We start from the raw sequence: 17,842 nt of genomic DNA, 5'->3' as shown, positions 1-17,842 counted from the left end.
GTCTTGGGAGACACAATTATTTGGATTTATAACTATTTTATTGTGTAATTTGCTATCAGTACCACGTGGTTTATTAAAAATCTATATTTTATTGTGTTCCTAGGTTGCATTGCACGTTGTGCACGTTCACAATGTGTATTACGTATAACGTTCCATCATCCAAAACAAGTGACTACCTCTGTTTGAACGTCTAAAGCATCTTCTCGCTGTGACAAAAGAAAAAACCCCACTTTTTTTTCTTTATGTTCTTTAAGTCCCTCTTGATCTATATAAACCTCACCAAAAATCATACTTTTAGTGCATAATTTGTACACTTAAAACGAACTGAGGCTAAGGACAGACATGGAGTAGGGTTAATCACTGTTTTATTTTGGAATTTGTTACAATTCTCGACCCTTTAAAAGTAAGGCTGGGTAGAAAGAGGGAACTGGGTTAAAGAGATGTACAATTCAATGCTTCTAAACCGTGAAAACATAACAAGGCTTGGGAGAAACAGGTTTCTGCCTTAGTTTCTGTTTTAATGTGCAATTTGTTGCTTCCTGTCCTTTGAAAACGTGAAAGAAGACCGTATAGTGAATGTTTTATTGTGTCATTTGTTATGTCCCGCCGTTTCAAGCGAAACAAAGTCTGGGGAGACACAATTATTTGGTTTTATAACTATTTTATTGTGTAATTTGCTATCAGTATCACGTGGTTTATTAAAAATCTATATTTTATTGTGTTCCTAGGTTGCATTGCACGTTGTGTACGTTCACAATGTGTATTACGTATAACGTTCCATCATCCAAAACCAGTGACTACCTCTGTTTGAACGTCTCAAGCATCTTCTCGCTGTAACGCAGTCGGTTGAGCGATTGGTACAAACGATGCAAAGATCGAGCTGGAGGCTGGTGGTTCGAATCCAGTGAAAGGTAAGTTATATTTAAATAATTGTTTGTAGTGTGGATGTCCCATATGTAATGTGAACAGGAAGGTCAGAATGAAGGTAGGAGTAGTGGATAGAATACCCCCCTCCGACCCCCCCCCCCCCCCAAAACAAAAAGAAAAAAAAAAAAGTTATAAAAAAAGACAAAAGAAAAAACCCCACTTTTTTTTCTTTATGTTCTTTAAGTCCCTCTTATCTATATAAACCTCACCAAAAATCATTCTTTTTGTGCATAATTTGTACACTTGAAACGAACTAAGGCTAAGGACAGACATGGAGTAGGGTTAATCACTGTTTTATTTTGGAACTTGTTACAATTCTCGACCCTTCAAAAGTAAGCCTGGGTAGGAACAGGGAACTGAGTTAAAGAGAGGATGATACTAATCCTTAAAACGTAGAAAGGCTGGGGAGACAAATGTATCGAGAATAGCGACTGTTGTATTGTGTAATTTGTTATGTCACGCCATGTCAAGCGAAAAAAAGGCTGGAGAGAGAGAATTATCTGGTCTTATAACTGTTTTATTGTCTAATTTGATATGCTCTGCCCTTTTAAACGTAACAAAGCTGAGAAAAGACAACGAGGTGGGTTAGTTACGTTTTTTTTGGTACAATTCAATGCTTCTAAACCGTGAAAACATAACAAGGCTTGGGAGAAACAGATTTCTGCCTTAGTTTCTGTTTTAATGTGCAATTTGTTGCTTCCTGTCCTTTGATAACGTGAAAGAAGACCGTATAGTGAATGTTTTATTGTGTCATTTGTTATGTCCCGCCGTTTCAAGCGAAACAAAGTCTTGGGAGACACAATTATTTGGATTTATAACTATTTTATTGTGTAATTTGCTATCAGTACCACGTGGTTTATTAAAAATCTATATTTTATTGTGTTCCTAGGTTGCATTGCACGTTGTGCACGTTCACAATGTGTATTACGTATAACGTTCCATCATCCAAAACAAGTGACTACCTCTGTTTGAACGTCTAAAGCATCTTCTCGCTGTAGCGCAGTCGGTTGAGCGATTGAGCTGGAGGCTGGTGGTTCGAATCCAGTGAAAGGTAAGTTATATTTAAATAATTGTTTGTAATGTGAATGTCCCATATGTAATGTGAATAGGAAGGTCAGAATGAAGGTAGGAGTAGTGGATAGAATACCCCCCTCCGACCCCCCCCCCCCCCCAAACAAAAAGAAAAAAAAAGTTATAAAAAAAGACAAAAGAAAAAACCCCACTTTTTTTTCTTTATGTTCTTTAAGTCCCTCTTGATCTATATAAACCTCACCAAAAATCATACTTTTAGTGCATAATTTGTACACTTAAAACGAACTGAGGCTAAGGACAGACATGGAGTAGGGTTAATCACTGTTTTATTTTGGAATTTGTTACAATTCTCGACCCTTTAAAAGTAAGGCTGGGTAGAAAGAGGGAACTGGGTTAAAGAGATGTACAATTCAATGCTTCTAAACCGTGAAAACATAACAAGGCTTGGGAGAAACAGGTTTCTGCCTTAGTTTCTGTTTTAATGTGCAATTTGTTGCTTCCTGTCCTTTGAAAACGTGAAAGAAGACCGTATAGTGAATGTTTTATTGTGTCATTTGTTATGTCCCGCCGTTTCAAGCGAAACAAAGTCTGGGGAGACACAATTATTTGGTTTTATAACTATTTTATTGTGTAATTTGCTATCAGTATCACGTGGTTTATTAAAAATCTATATTTTATTGTGTTCCTAGGTTGCATTGCACGTTGTGTACGTTCACAATGTGTATTACGTATAACGTTCCATCATCCAAAACCAGTGACTACCTCTGTTTGAACGTCTCAAGCATCTTCTCGCTGTAACGCAGTCGGTTGAGCGATTGGTACAAACGATGCAAAGATCGAGCTGGAGGCTGGTGGTTCGAATCCAGTGAAAGGTAAGTTATATTTAAATAATTGTTTGTAGTGTGGATGTCCCATATGTAATGTGAACAGGAAGGTCAGAATGAAGGTAGGAGTAGTGGATAGAATACCCCCCTCCGACCCCCCCCCCCCCCAAACAAAAAGAAAAAAAAAGTTATAAAAAAAGACAAAAGAAAAAACCCCACTTTTTTTTCTTTATGTTCTTTAAGTCCCTCTTATCTATATAAACCTCACCAAAAATCATTCTTTTTGTGCATAATTTGTACACTTGAAACGAACTAAGGCTAAGGACAGACATGGAGTAGGGTTAATCACTGTTTTATTTTGGAACTTGTTACAATTCTCGACCCTTCAAAAGTAAGCCTGGGTAGGAACAGGGAACTGAGTTAAAGAGAGGATGATACTAATCCTTAAAACGTAGAAAGGCTGGGGAGACAAATGTATCGAGAATAGCGACTGTTGTATTGTGTAATTTGTTATGTCACGCCATGTCAAGCGAAAAAAAGGCTGGAGAGAGAGAATTATCTGGTCTTATAACTGTTTTATTGTCTAATTTGATATGCTCTGCCCTTTTAAACGTAACAAAGCTGAGAAAAGACAACGAGGTGGGTTAGTTACGTTTTTTTTGGTACAATTCAATGCTTCTAAACCGTGAAAACATAACAAGGCTTGGGAGAAACAGATTTCTGCCTTAGTTTCTGTTTTAATGTGCAATTTGTTGCTTCCTGTCCTTTGATAACGTGAAAGAAGACCGTATAGTGAATGTTTTATTGTGTCATTTGTTATGTCCCGCCGTTTCAAGCGAAACAAAGTCTTGGGAGACACAATTATTTGGATTTATAACTATTTTATTGTGTAATTTGCTATCAGTACCACGTGGTTTATTAAAAATCTATATTTTATTGTGTTCCTAGGTTGCATTGCACGTTGTGCACGTTCACAATGTGTATTACGTATAACGTTCCATCATCCAAAACAAGTGACTACCTCTGTTTGAACGTCTAAAGCATCTTCTCGCTGTAGCGCAGTCGGTTGAGCGATTGAGCTGGAGGCTGGTGGTTCGAATCCAGTGAAAGGTAAGTTATATTTAAATAATTGTTTGTAATGTGAATGTCCCATATGTAATGTGAATAGGAAGGTCAGAATGAAGGTAGGAGTAGTGGATAGAATACCCCCCTCCGACCCGACCCCCCCCCCCCCCAAACAAAAAGAAAAAAAAAGTTATAAAAAAAGACAAAAGAAAAAACCCCACTTTTTTTTCTTTATGTTCTTTAAGTCCCTCTTGATCTATATAAACCTCACCAAAAATCATACTTTTAGTGCATAATTTGTACACTTAAAACGAACTGAGGCTAAGGACAGACATGGAGTAGGGTTAATCACTGTTTTATTTTGGAATTTGTTACAATTCTCGACCCTTTAAAAGTAAGGCTGGGTAGAAAGAGGGAACTGGGTTAAAGAGATGTACAATTCAATGCTTCTAAACCGTGAAAACATAACAAGGCTTGGGAGAAACAGGTTTCTGCCTTAGTTTCTGTTTTAATGTGCAATTTGTTGCTTCCTGTCCTTTGAAAACGTGAAAGAAGACCGTATAGTGAATGTTTTATTGTGTCATTTGTTATGTCCCGCCGTTTCAAGCGAAACAAAGTCTGGGGAGACACAATTATTTGGTTTTATAACTATTTTATTGTGTAATTTGCTATCAGTATCACGTGGTTTATTAAAAATCTATATTTTATTGTGTTCCTAGGTTGCATTGCACGTTGTGTACGTTCACAATGTGTATTACGTATAACGTTCCATCATCCAAAACCAGTGACTACCTCTGTTTGAACGTCTCAAGCATCTTCTCGCTGTAACGCAGTCGGTTGAGCGATTGGTACAAACGATGCAAAGATCGAGCTGGAGGCTGGTGGTTCGAATCCAGTGAAAGGTAAGTTATATTTAAATAATTGTTTGTAGTGTGGATGTCCCATATGTAATGTGAACAGGAAGGTCAGAATGAAGGTAGGAGTAGTGGATAGAATACCCCCCTCCGACCCCCCCCCCCCCCAAACAAAAAGAAAAAAAAAGTTATAAAAAAAGACAAAAGAAAAAACCCCACTTTTTTTTCTTTATGTTCTTTAAGTCCCTCTTATCTATATAAACCTCACCAAAAATCATTCTTTTTGTGCATAATTTGTACACTTGAAACGAACTAAGGCTAAGGACAGACATGGAGTAGGGTTAATCACTGTTTTATTTTGGAACTTGTTACAATTCTCGACCCTTCAAAAGTAAGCCTGGGTAGGAACAGGGAACTGAGTTAAAGAGAGGATGATACTAATCCTTAAAACGTAGAAAGGCTGGGGAGACAAATGTATCGAGAATAGCGACTGTTGTATTGTGTAATTTGTTATGTCACGCCATGTCAAGCGAAAAAAAGGCTGGAGAGAGAGAATTATCTGGTCTTATAACTGTTTTATTGTCTAATTTGATATGCTCTGCCCTTTTAAACGTAACAAAGCTGAGAAAAGACAACGAGGTGGGTTAGTTACGTTTTTTTTGGTACAATTCAATGCTTCTAAACCGTGAAAACATAACAAGGCTTGGGAGAAACAGATTTCTGCCTTAGTTTCTGTTTTAATGTGCAATTTGTTGCTTCCTGTCCTTTGATAACGTGAAAGAAGACCGTATAGTGAATGTTTTATTGTGTCATTTGTTATGTCCCGCCGTTTCAAGCGAAACAAAGTCTTGGGAGACACAATTATTTGGATTTATAACTATTTTATTGTGTAATTTGCTATCAGTACCACGTGGTTTATTAAAAATCTATATTTTATTGTGTTCCTAGGTTGCATTGCACGTTGTGCACGTTCACAATGTGTATTACGTATAACGTTCCATCATCCAAAACAAGTGACTACCTCTGTTTGAACGTCTAAAGCATCTTCTCGCTGTAGCGCAGTCGGTTGAGCGATTGAGCTGGAGGCTGGTGGTTCGAATCCAGTGAAAGGTAAGTTATATTTAAATAATTGTTTGTAATGTGAATGTCCCATATGTAATGTGAATAGGAAGGTCAGAATGAAGGTAGGAGTAGTGGATAGAATACCCCCCTCCGACCCCCCCCCCCCCCAAACAAAAAGAAAAAAAAAAAGTTATAAAAAAAGACAAAAGAAAAAACCCCACTTTTTTTTCTTTATGTTCTTTAAGTCCCTCTTGATCTATATAAACCTCACCAAAAATCATACTTTTAGTGCATAATTTGTACACTTAAAACGAACTGAGGCTAAGGACAGACATGGAGTAGGGTTAATCACTGTTTTATTTTGGAATTTGTTACAATTCTCGACCCTTTAAAAGTAAGGCTGGGTAGAAAGAGGGAACTGGGTTAAAGAGATGTACAATTCAATGCTTCTAAACCGTGAAAACATAACAAGGCTTGGGAGAAACAGGTTTCTGCCTTAGTTTCTGTTTTAATGTGCAATTTGTTGCTTCCTGTCCTTTGAAAACGTGAAAGAAGACCGTATAGTGAATGTTTTATTGTGTCATTTGTTATGTCCCGCCGTTTCAAGCGAAACAAAGTCTGGGGAGACACAATTATTTGGTTTTATAACTATTTTATTGTGTAATTTGCTATCAGTACCACGTGGTTTATTAAAAATCTATATTTTATTGTGTTCCTAGGTTGCATTGCACGTTGTGCACGTTCACAATGTGTATTACGTATAACGTTCCATCATCCAAAACCAGTGACTACCTCTGTTTGAACGTCTCAAGCATCTTCTCGCTGTAACGCAGTCGGTTGAGCGATTGGTACAAACGATGCAAAGATCGAGCTGGAGGCTGGTGGTTCGAATCCAGTGAAAGGTAAGTTATATTTAAATAATTGTTTGTAGTGTGGATGTCCCATATGTAATGTGAACAGGAAGGTCAGAATGAAGGTAGGAGTAGTGGATAGAATACCCCCCTCCGACCCCCCCCCCCCCAACAAAAAAAAAAAAAAAAAAGTTATAAAAAAAGACAAAAGAAAAAACCCCACTTTTTTTTCTTTATGTTCTTTAAGTCCCTCTTATCTATATAAACCTCACCAAAAATCATTCTTTTTGTGCATAATTTGTACACTTGAAACGAACTAAGGCTAAGGACAGACATGGAGTAGGGTTAATCACTGTTTTATTTTGGAACTTGTTACAATTCTCGACCCTTCAAAAGTAAGCCTGGGTAGGAACAGGGAACTGAGTTAAAGAGAGGATGATACTAATCCTTAAAACGTAGAAAGGCTGGGGAGACAAATGTATCGAGAATAGCGACTGTTGTATTGTGTAATTTGTTATGTCACGCCATGTCAAGCGAAAAAAAGGCTGGAGAGAGAGAATTATCTGGTCTTATAACTGTTTTATTGTCTAATTTGATATGCTCTGCCCTTTTAAACGTAACAAAGCTGAGAAAAGACAACGAGGTGGGTTAGTTACGTTTTTTTTGGTACAATTCAATGCTTCTAAACCGTGAAAACATAACAAGGCTTGGGAGAAACAGATTTCTGCCTTAGTTTCTGTTTTAATGTGCAATTTGTTGCTTCCTGTCCTTTGATAACGTGAAAGAAGACCGTATAGTGAATGTTTTATTGTGTCATTTGTTATGTCCCGCCGTTTCAAGCGAAACAAAGTCTTGGGAGACACAATTATTTGGATTTATAACTATTTTGTGTAATTTGCTATCAGTACCACGTGGTTTATTAAAAATCTATATTTTATTGTGTTCCTAGGTTGCATTGCACGTTGTGCACGTTCACAATGTGTATTACGTATAACGTTCCATCATCCAAAACAAGTGACTACCTCTGTTTGAACGTCTAAAGCATCTTCTCGCTGTAGCGCAGTCGGTTGAGCGATTGAGCTGGAGGCTGGTGGTTCGAATCCAGTGAAAGGTAAGTTATATTTAAATAATTGTTTGTAATGTGAATGTCCCATATGTAATGTGAATAGGAAGGTCAGAATGAAGGTAGGAGTAGTGGATAGAATACCCCCCTCCGACCCCCCCCCCCCCCCAAAAAAAAAAAAAAAAAAAGTATAAAAAAAGACAAAAGAAAAAACCCCACTTTTTTTTCTTTATGTTCTTTAAGTCCCTCTTGATCTATATAAACCTCACCAAAAATCATACTTTTAGTGCATAATTTGTACACTTAAAACGAACTGAGGCTAAGGACAGACATGGAGTAGGGTTAATCACTGTTTTATTTTGGAATTTGTTACAATTCTCGACCCTTTAAAAGTAAGGCTGGGTAGAAAGAGGGAACTGGGTTAAAGAGATGTACAATTCAATGCTTCTAAACCGTGAAAACATAACAAGGCTTGGGAGAAACAGGTTTCTGCCTTAGTTTCTGTTTTAATGTGCAATTTGTTGCTTCCTGTCCTTTGAAAACGTGAAAGAAGACCGTATAGTGAATGTTTTATTGTGTCATTTGTTATGTCCCGCCGTTTCAAGCGAAACAAAGTCTGGGGAGACACAATTATTTGGTTTTATAACTATTTTATTGTGTAATTTGCTATCAGTACCACGTGGTTTATTAAAAATCTATATTTTATTGTGTTCCTAGGTTGCATTGCACGTTGTGCACGTTCACAATGTGTATTACGTATAACGTTCCATCATCCAAAACCAGTGACTACCTCTGTTTGAACGTCTCAAGCATCTTCTCGCTGTAGCGCAGTCGGTTGAGCGATTGGTACAAACGATGCAAAGATCGAGCTGGAGGCTGGTGGTTCGAATCCAGTGAAAGGTAAGTTATATTTAAATAATTGTTTGTAATGTGGATGTCCCATATGTAATGTGAACAGGAAGGTCAGAATGAAGGTAGGAGTAGTGGATAGAATACCCCCCTCCGACCCCCCCCCCACCCAAACAAAAAGAAAAAAAAAGTTATAAAAAAAGACAAAAGAAAAAACCCCACTTTTTTTTCTTTATGTTCTTTAAGTCCCTCTTATCTATATAAACCTCACCAAAAATCATTCTTTTTGTGCATAATTTGTACACTTGAAACGAACTAAGGCTAAGGACAGACATGGAGTAGGGTTAATCACTGTTTTATTTTGGAACTTGTTACAATTCTCGACCCTTCAAAAGTAAGCCTGGGTAGGAACAGGGAACTGAGTTAAAGAGAGGATGATACTAATCCTTAAAACGTAGAAAGGCTGGGGAGACAAATGTATCGAGAATAGCGACTGTTGTATTGTGTAATTTGTTATGTCACGCCATGTCAAGCGAAAAAAAGGCTGGAGAGAGAGAATTATCTGGTCTTATAACTGTTTTATTGTCTAATTTGATATGCTCTGCCCTTTTAAACGTAACAAAGCTGAGAAAAGACAACGAGGTGGGTTAGTTACGTTTTTTTTGGTACAATTCAATGCTTCTAAACCGTGAAAACATAACAAGGCTTGGGAGAAACAGATTTCTGCCTTAGTTTCTGTTTTAATGTGCAATTTGTTGCTTCCTGTCCTTTGATAACGTGAAAGAAGACCGTATAGTGAATGTTTTATTGTGTCATTTGTTATGTCCCGCCGTTTCAAGCGAAACAAATTCTGGGGAGACACAATTATTTGGTTTTATAACTATTTTATTGTGTAATTTGCTATCAGTACCACGTGGTTTATTAAAAATCTATATTTTATTGTGTTCCTAGGTTGCATTGCACGTTGTGCACGTTCACAATGTGTATTACGTATAACGTTCCATCATCCAAAACAAGTGACTACCTCTGTTTGAACGTCTCAAGCATCTTCTCGCTGTAGCGCAGTCGGTTGAGCGATTGAGCTGGAGGCTGGTGGTTCGAATCCAGTGAAAGGTAAGTTATATTTAAATAATTGTTTGTAATGTGAATGTCCCATATGTAATGTGAATAGGAAGGTCAGAATGAAGGTAGGAGTAGTGGATAGAATACCCCCCTCCGACCCCCCCCCCCCCCCAACAAAAAGAAAAAAAAAGTTATAAAAAAAGACAAAAGAAAAAACCCCACTTTTTTTTCTTTATGTTCTTTAAGTCCCTCTTATCTATATAAACCTCACCAAAAATCATACTTTTAGTGCATAATTTGTACACTTAAAACGAACTGAGGCTAAGGACAGACATGGAGTAGGGTTAATCACTGTTTTATTTTGGAATTTGTTACAATTCTCGACCCTTTAAAGTATCACAGCCTGGGTAGGAACAGGGAACTGAGTTAAAGAGAGGATGATACTAATCCTTAAAACGTAGAAAGGCTGGGGAGACAAATGTATCGCTGGGTAGAAAGAGGGAACTGGGTTAAAGAGATGTACAATTCAATGCTTCTAAACCGTGAAAACATAACAAGGCTTGGGAGAAACAGGTTTCTGCCTTAGTTTCTGTTTTAATGTGCAATTTGTTGCTTCCTGTCCTTTGAAAACGTGAAAGAAGACCGTATAGTGAATGTTTTATTGTGTCATTTGTTATGTCCCGCCGTTTCAAGCGAAACAAAGTCTGGGGAGACACAATTATTTGGTTTTATAACTATTTTATTGTGTAATTTGCTATCAGTACCACGTGGTTTATTAAAAATCTATATTTTATTGTGTTCCTAGGTTGCATTGCACGTTGTGCACGTTCACAATGTGTATTACGTATAACGTTCCATCATCCAAAACCAGTGACTACCTCTGTTTGAACGTCTCAAGCATCTTCTCGCTGTAGCGCAGTCGGTTGAGCGATTGGTACAAACGATGCAAAGATCGAGCTGGAGGCTGGTGGTTCGAATCGAATCCAGTGAAAGGTAAGTTATATTTAAATAATTGTTTGTAATGTGGATGTCCCATATGTAATGTGAACAGGAAGGTCAGAATGAAGGTAGGAGTAGTGGATAGAATACCCCCCTCCGACCCCCCCCCCCCCCCAAACAAAAAGAAAAAAAAAGTTATAAAAAAAGACAAAAGAAAAAACCCCACTTTTTTTTCTTTATGTTCTTTAAGTCCCTCTTATCTATATAAACCTCACCAAAAATCATTCTTTTTGTGCATAATTTGTACACTTGAAACGAACTAAGGCTAAGGACAGACATGGAGTAGGGTTAATCACTGTTTTATTTTGGAACTTGTTACAATTCTCGACCCTTCAAAAGTAAGCCTGGGTAGGAACAGGGAACTGAGTTAAAGAGAGGATGATACTAATCCTTAAAACGTAGAAAGGCTGGGGAGACAAATGTATCGAGAATAGCGACTGTTGTATTGTGTAATTTGTTATGTCACGCCATGTCAAGCGAAAAAAAGGCTGAGAGAGAATTATCTGGTCTTATAACTGTTTTATTGTCTAATTTGATATGCTCTGCCCTTTTAAACGTAACAAAGCTGAGAAAAGACAACGAGGTGGGTTAGTTACGTTTTTTTTGGTACAATTCAATGCTTCTAAACCGTGAAAACATAACAAGGCTTGGGAGAAACAGATTTCTGCCTTAGTTTCTGTTTTAATGTGCAATTTGTTGCTTCCTGTCCTTTGAAAACGTGAAAGAAGACCGTATAGTGAATGTTTTATTGTGTCATTTGTTATGTCCCGCCGTTTCAAGCGAAACAAAGTCTGGGGAGACACAATTATTTGGTTTTATAACTATTTTATTGTGTAATTTGCTATCAGTACCACGTGGTTTATTAAAAATCTATATTTTATTGTGTTCCTAGGTTGCATTGCACGTTGTGCACGTTCACAATGTGTATTACGTATAACGTTCCATCATCCAAAACAAGTGACTACCTCTGTTTGAACGTCTCAAGCAGCATCTTCTCGCTGTAGCGCAGTCGGTTGAGCGATTGGTACAAACGATGCAAAGATCGAGCTGGAGGCTGGTGGTTCGAATCCAGTGAAAGGTAAGTTATATTTAAATAATTGTTTGTAATGTGGATGTCCCATATGTAATGTGAACAGGAAGGTCAGAATGAAGGTAGGAGTAGTGGATAGAATACCCCCCTCCGACCCCCCCCCCCCCCAAACAAAAAAAAAAAAAAAGTTATAAAAAAAGACAAAAGAAAAAACCCCACTTTTTTTTCTTTATGTTCTTTAAGTCCCTCTTATCTATATAAACCTCACCAAAAATCATTCTTTTTGTGCATAATTTGTACACTTGAAACGAACTAAGGCTAAGGACAGACATGGAGTAGGGTTAATCACTGTTTTATTTTGGAACTTGTTACAATTCTCGACCCTTCAAAAGTAAGCCTGGGTAGGAACAGGGAACTGAGTTAAAGAGAGGATGATACTAATCCTTAAAACGTAGAAAGGCTGGGGAGACAAATGTATCTCGAGAATAGCGACTGTTGTATTGTGTAATTTGTTATGTCACGCCATGTCAAGCGAAAAAAAGGCTGGAGAGAGAGAATTATCTGGTCTTATAACTGTTTTATTGTCTAATTTGATATGCTCTGCCCTTTTAAACGTAACAAAGCTGAGAAAAGACAACGAGGTGGGTTAGTTACGTTTTTTTTGGTACAATTCAATGCTTCTAAACCGTGAAAACATAACAAGGCTTGGGAGAAACAGGTTTCTGCCTTAGTTTCTGTTTTAATGTGCAATTTGTTGCTTCCTGTCCTTTGAAAACGTGAAAGAAGACCGTATAGTGAATGTTTTATTGTGTCATTTGTTATGTCCCGCCGTTTCAAGCGAAACAAAGTCTGGGGAGACACAATTATTTGGTTTTATAACTATTTTATTGTGTAATTTGCTATCAGTACCACGTGGTTTATTAAAAATCTATATTTTATTGTGTTCCTAGGTTGCATTGCACGTTGTGCACGTTCACAATGTGTATTACGTATAACGTTCCATCATCCAAAACAAGTGACTACCTCTGTTTGAACGTCTCAAGCATCTTCTCGCTGTAGCGCAGTCGGTTGAGCGATTGAGCTGGAGGCTGGTGGTTCGAATCCAGTGAAAGGTAAGTTATATTTAAATAATTGTTTGTAATGTGAATGTCCCATATGTAATGTGAATAGGAAGGTCAGAATGAAGGTAGGAGTAGTGGATAGAATACCCCCCTCCGACCCCCCCCCCCCCCCCCCAACAAAAAGAAAAAAAAAAAGTTATAAAAAAAGACAAAAGAAAAAACCCCACTTTTTTTTCTTTATGTTCTTTAAGTCCCTCTTATCTATATAAACCTCACCAAAAATCATACTTTTAGTGCATAATTTGTACACTTAAAACGAACTGAGGCTAAGGACAGACATGGAGTAGGGTTAATCACTGTTTTATTTTGGAATTTGTTACAATTCTCGACCCTTTAAAAGTAAGGCTGGGTAGAAAGAGGGAACTGGGTTAAAGAGATGTACAATTCAATGCTTCTAAACCGTGAAAACATAACAAGGCTTGGGAGAAACAGGTTTCTGCCTTAGTTTCTGTTTTAATGTGCAATTTGTTGCTTCCTGTCCTTTGAAAACGTGAAAGAAGACCGTATAGTGAATGTTTTATTGTGTCATTTGTTATGTCCCGCCGTTTCAAGCGAAACAAAGTCTGGGGAGACACAATTATTTGGTTTTATAACTATTTTATTGTGTAATTTGCTATCAGTACCACGTGGTTTATTAAAAATCTATATTTTATTGTGTTCCTAGGTTGCATTGCACGTTGTGCACGTTCACAATGTGTATTACGTATAACGTTCCATCATCCAAAACCAGTGACTACCTCTGTTTGAACGTCTCAAGCATCTTCTCGCTGTAGCGCAGTCGGTTGAGCGATTGGTACAAACGATGCAAAGATCGAGCTGGAGGCTGGTGGTTCGAATCCAGTGAAAGGTAAGTTATATTTAAATAATTGTTTGTAATGTGGATGTCCCATATGTAATGTGAACAGGAAGGTCAGAATGAAGGTAGGAGTAGTGGATAGAATACCCCCCTCCGACCCCCCCCCCCCCCAAACAAAAAGAAAAAAAAAGTTTAAAAAAAAAACAAAAGAAAAAACCCCACTTTTTTTTCTTTATGTTCTTTAAGTCCCTCTTATCTATATAAACCTCACCAAAAATCATTCTTTTTGTGCATAATTTGTACACTTGAAACGAACTAAGGCTAAGGACAGACATGGAGTAGGGTTAATCACTGTTTTATTTTGGAACTTGTTACAATTCTCGACCCTTCAAAAGTAAGCCTGGGTAGGAACAGGGAACTGAGTTAAAGAGAGGATGATACTAATCCTTAAAACGTAGAAAGGCTGGGGAGACAAATGTATCGAGAATAGCGACTGTTGTATTGTGTAATTTGTTATGTCACGCCATGTCAAGCGAAAAAAAGGCTGGAGAGAGAGAATTATCTGGTCTTATAACTGTTTTATTGTCTAATTTGATATGCTCTGCCCTTTTAAACGTAACAAAGCTGAGAAAAGACAACGAGGTGGGTTAGTTACGTTTTTTTTGGTACAATTCAATGCTTCTAAACCGTGAAAACATAACAAGGCTTGGGAGAAACAGATTTCTGCCTTAGTTTCTGTTTTAATGTGCAATTTGTTGCTTCCTGTCCTTTGAAAACGTGAAAGAAGACCGTATAGTGAATGTTTTATTGTGTCATTTGTTATGTCCCGCCGTTTCAAGCGAAACAAAGTCTGGGGAGACACAATTATTTGGTTTTATAACTATTTTATTGTGTAATTTGCTATCAGTACCACGTGGTTTATTAAAAATCTATATTTTATTGTGTTCCTAGGTTGCATTGCACGTTGTGCACGTTCACAATGTGTATTACGTATAACGTTCCATCATCCAAAACAAGTGACTACCTCTGTTTGAACGTCTCAAGCATCTTCTCGCTGTAGCGCAGTCGGTTGAGCGATTGAGCTGGAGGCTGGTGGTTCGAATCCAGTGAAAGGTAAGTTATATTTAAATAATTGTTTGTAATGTGAATGTCCCATATGTAATGTGAATAGGAAGGTCAGAATGAAGGTAGGAGTAGTGGATAGAATACCCCCCTCCGACCCCCCCCCCCCCCCCCAAAAAAAAAAAAAAAAAAAAGTATAAAAAAAGACAAAAGAAAAAACCCCACTTTTTTTTCTTTATGTTCTTTAAGTCCCTCTTATCTATATAAACCTCACCAAAAATCATACTTTTAGTGCATAATTTGTACACTTAAAACGAACTGAGGCTAAGGACAGACATGGAGTAGGGTTAATCACTGTTTTATTTTGGAATTTGTTACAATTCTCGACCCTTTAAAAGTAAGGCTGGGTAGAAAGAGGGAACTGGGTTAAAGAGATGTACAATTCAATGCTTCTAAACCGTGAAAACATAACAAGGCTTGGGAGAAACAGGTTTCTGCCTTAGTTTCTGTTTTAATGTGCAATTTGTTGCTTCCTGTCCTTTGAAAACGTGAAAGAAGACCGTATAGTGAATGTTTTATTGTGTCATTTGTTATGTCCCGCCGTTTCAAGCGAAACAAAGTCTGGGGAGACACAATTATTTGGTTTTATAACTATTTTATTGTGTAATTTGCTATCAGTACCACGTGGTTTATTAAAAATCTATATTTTATTGTGTTCCTAGGTTGCATTGCACGTTGTGCACGTTCACAATGTGTATTACGTATAACGTTCCATCATCCAAAACCAGTGACTACCTCTGTTTGAACGTCTCAAGCATCTTCTCGCTGTAGCGCAGTCGGTTGAGCGATTGGTACAAACGATGCAAAGATCGAGCTGGAGGCTGGTGGTTCGAATCCAGTGAAAGGTAAGTTATATTTAAATAATTGTTTGTAATGTGGATGTCCCATATGTAATGTGAACAGGAAGGTCAGAATGAAGGTAGGAGTAGTGGATAGAATACCCCCCTCCGACCCCCCCCACCCAAACAAAAAGAAAAAAAAAGTTATAAAAAAAGACAAAAGAAAAAACCCCACTTTTTTTTCTTTATGTTCTTTAAGTCCCTCTTATCTATATAAACCTCACCAAAAATCATTCTTTTTGTGTGCATAATTTGTACACTTGAAACGAACTAAGGCTAAGGACAGACATGGAGTAGGGTTAATCACTGTTTTATTTTGGAACTTGTTACAATTCTCGACCCTTCAAAAGTAAGCCTGGGTAGGAACAGGGAACTGAGTTAAAGAGAGGATGATACTAATCCTTAAAACGTAGAAAGGCTGGGGAGACAAATGTATCGAGAATAGCGACTGTTGTATTGTGTAATTTGTTATGTCACGCCATGTCAAGCGAAAAAAAGGCTGGAGAGAGAGAATTATCTGGTCTTATAACTGTTTTATTGTCTAATTTGATATGCTCTGCCCTTTTAAACGTAACAAAGCTGAGAAAAGACAACGAGGTGGGTTAGTTACGTTTTTTTTGGTACAATTCAATGCTTCTAAACCGTGAAAACATAACAAGGCTTGGGAGAAACAGATTTCTGCCTTAGTTTCTGTTTTAATGTGCAATTTGTTGCTTCCTGTCCTTTGAAAACGTGAAAGAAGACCGTATAGTGAATGTTTTATTGTGTCATTTGTTATGTCCCGCCGTTTCAAGCGAAACAAAGTCTGGGGAGACACAATTATTTGGTTTTATAACTATTTTATTGTGTAATTTGCTATCAGTACCACGTGGTTTATTAAAAATCTATATTTTATTGTGTTCCTAGGTTGCATTGCACGTTGTGCACGTTCACAATGTGTATTACGTATAACGTTCCATCATCCAAAACAAGTGACTACCTCTGTTTGAACGTCTCAAGCATCTTCTCGCTGTAGCGCAGTCGGTTGAGCGATTGAGCTGGAGGCTGGTGGTTCGAATCCAGTGAAAGGTAAGTTATATTTAAATAATTGTTTGTAATGTGAATGTCCCATATGTAATGTGAATAGGAAGGTCAGAATGAAGGTAGGAGTAGTGGATAGAATACCCCCCTCCGACCCCCCCCCCCCCAAACAAAAAGAAAAAAAAAGTTATAAAAAAAGACAAAAGAAAAAACCCCACTTTTTTTTCTTTATGTTCTTTAAGTCCCTCTTATCTATATAAACCTCACCAAAAATCATACTTTTAGTGCATAATTTGTACACTTAAAACGAACTGAGGCTAAGGACAGACATGGAGTAGGGTTAATCACTGTTTTATTTTGGAATTTGTTACAATTCTCGACCCTTTAAAAGTAAGGCTGGGTAGAAAGAGGGAACTGGGTTAAAGAGATGTACAATTCAATGCTTCTAAACCGTGAAAACATAACAAGGCTTGGGAGAAACAGGTTTCTGCCTTAGTTGTGTCATTTGTTATGTCCCGCCGTTTCAAGCGAAACAAAGTCTGGGGAGACACAATTATTTGGTTTTATAACTATTTTATTGTGTAATTTGCTATCAGTACCACGTGGTTTATTAAAAATCTATATTTTATTGTGTTCCTAGGTTGCATTGCACGTTGTGCACGTTCACAATGTGTATTACGTATAACGTTCCATCATCCAAAACCAGTGACTACCTCTGTTTGAACGTCTCAAGCATCTTCTCGCTGTAGCGCAGTCGGTTGAGCGATTGGTACAAACGATGCAAAGATCGAGCTGGAGGCTGGTGGTTCGAATCCAGTGAAAGGTAAGTTATATTTAAATAATTGTTTGTAATGTGGATGTCCCATATGTAATGTGAACAGGAAGGTCAGAATGAAGGTTGTTACAATTCTCGACCCTTCAAAAGTAAGCCTGGGTAGGAACAGGGAACTGAGTTAAAGAGAGGATGATACTAATCCTTAAAACGTAGAAAGGCTGGGGAGACAAATGTATCGAGAATAGCGACTGTTGTATTGTGTAATTTGTTATGTCACGCCATGTCAAGCGAAAAAAGGCTGGAGAGAGAGAATTATCTGGGGTCTTATCACTGTTTTATTGTCTAATTTGATATGCTCTGCCCTTTAAAAGTAACAAAGCTGAGTAAAAACAACGAGGTGGGTTAAAGTTACGTTTTTTTTGGTACAATTCAATGCTTCTAAACCGTGAAAACATAACAAGGCTTGGGAGAAACAGGTTTCTGCCTTAGTTTCTGTTTTAATGTGCAATTTGTTGCTTCCTGTCCTTTGAAAACGTGAAAGAAGACCGTAT

The sequence above is a fragment of the Gigantopelta aegis genome, chromosome 8 (assembly GCF_016097555.1).
Source record: "Gigantopelta aegis isolate Gae_Host chromosome 8, Gae_host_genome, whole genome shotgun sequence".
Classification (NCBI taxonomy): domain Eukaryota; kingdom Metazoa; phylum Mollusca; class Gastropoda; order Neomphalida; family Peltospiridae; genus Gigantopelta; species Gigantopelta aegis.
Note: the sequence above shows the minus strand (reverse complement) of the source record.